Source organism: Aedes aegypti, chromosome 2, assembly GCF_002204515.2.
Source record: "Aedes aegypti strain LVP_AGWG chromosome 2, AaegL5.0 Primary Assembly, whole genome shotgun sequence".
Taxonomy (NCBI): domain Eukaryota; kingdom Metazoa; phylum Arthropoda; class Insecta; order Diptera; family Culicidae; genus Aedes; species Aedes aegypti.
The window spans coordinates 434,007,860-434,009,645 of record NC_035108.1 but is presented as its reverse complement, the minus strand read 5'-3'; the positions used below and the strand labels follow the sequence as shown (position 1 = coordinate 434,009,645).

The 1,786-nt window shown below is 39.9% G+C and overlaps 1 long non-coding RNA gene across 1 annotated transcript; it reads left to right on the top strand.

Annotated features, from left to right (window-relative positions):
- The first annotated feature begins 385 nt into the window (after positions 1-385).
- LOC5575577 lies at positions 386-1,236 on the top strand. Its single transcript, XR_002500950.1, has 2 exons — positions 386-782; positions 843-1,236. It is a non-coding gene; the product is annotated as an uncharacterized LOC5575577 (long non-coding RNA).
- The last annotated feature ends 550 nt before the right edge of the window (positions 1,237-1,786 follow it).

Here is a 1,786-nt window from a genome sequence, read left to right as displayed (position 1 = left end):
ATGATGAGTTTATAAGGTAAATTTTGAAATAATCACTCAAATGTGGTCCGTCCCGAAAGGGATATTGTTTTGATTTTCATTAAGCGTAGCTATTCGATGAATTAAAACCACCCCTACATCGCCGCATTATTTCATTATTATTTATGTGCCACAATGAACCGTTGCACGAGTTCACTAATTTGACGTTTGAGCGGTGCCGAATTCACTCGTTGCCATGGTCACGTATATAATACGGCACCGCTCAAACGTCAAATAGTGAACTCGTGCATAGGTCCATACATTCTGGACTGCATAACAACACTTCTTGTCATTCTGTTGTGCAGTTTGTTTCATTGATTATACATCTATCACCGTTTTTGCAAGAAAAGGTAAGTTTATTCACCCCTATTCTGGTTTACGACCGTATCTGTCTTTCGAACGAATGTATCTATTCGAATGTATTCGAAAATGGTATTCTTGTTTTCGTTCGTATCCGTATCGACCACGATTCGTATGCGAAAAAGTGTTGCCGTATCAGCACTCTTTCGAACCAATTCTAAGCTGTCAAAAAAAGTAAACAGAATGTTTTTTTCTTTTATTTGCCATTACTCAAAACTTCGTCGTTTGTGGTTCCTGAATAACATTGTGGCCGGAGATCCGGATTTTTAGGCATTTAAGTGATTGAACGGGATGGAAACATTGATGCTGGTCGCTGTGGGAGACGAGGATGAGATGGAGCATAGGAGACGGCTATGATCCAATTTCCGGGAGCAGATCAATGTTGTTGAAATGCCTGATTCAGAGTAAGTTCAGTAGATAACGATTGTTCTGATTCTAATGCCGAACATTCCAATTCATTTCAGGTTTACCAACAACTTTCATTCAATTAGGCGGCATATCAGCCAACCTTGAAGAAATCAAGGATAAATTCTTCCTCGAAAACAAGTGGGTCTCAATGGTGCACGGGCCTGTTGATTCTTTACGTTTTGATGCGGGAAAGGGCTTCGTTCTGGAAAGAGAAAATTCCCAATGGTGGAGAAGGTTCAGATGTCGGGCGAAAAAATACGCCGGACCTCCTCCAGCGGTTATTGACTGTCCTCTTCCGGAAAACACTACTTGATTTAAGCCTAGGAGTGCCTTTGGCGTCGAAACAAAACGAGGAGTATTGGCAGACACCCTTGATGTTTCATGGTGAAATTATGGACATAAATTATGACAAAATACAAAATAATTAAATAAGGGTAGTACATCACAAAACGTTGTAGTTTTAGTTTTCTAGTTGGAATTAAATGATGTACGGTTAACTCTCCCTTCCTCGATGCTCCGTATCTCGATATCGATTTAGAGAACCATGGTAAAAGTTGGTTTTCATGGCTAACTCGATGGTCCCTTGGATCGCTGTTGCACTGTTTTAGTGTTCTGTAAAGCGAAGTATGCACTTCAACAGAAAAGTAATCGCCTATCTCGATGCGTGGGAAATTTCTTGCAAGTAATACTCAAGAAATGCATTTTTCTTTGATCGCAGTACGCAGTTGAAAAGAAATGTCAATTCAAATGGAGGTCACTGTAGGAAATTTCTTGGGCAGAAATTTTTACTTTTCTTGAGCGGAACAGCATACTTAGCTTAAGTCGATACCTCGATGGTCCCTTCAAAATCGAGCTAGGGAGAGTTGTCTGTGGTACTAAACTTGGTCTCTTATGTACTTCCTATCCAGTACTTCAAGTCTTACAGAAATTTTATTTTATTTTATTTTATTGATGTACAAGGGGGTCAGGGGCCAAGTCTCCAGCATAAGTTTGAAAACTC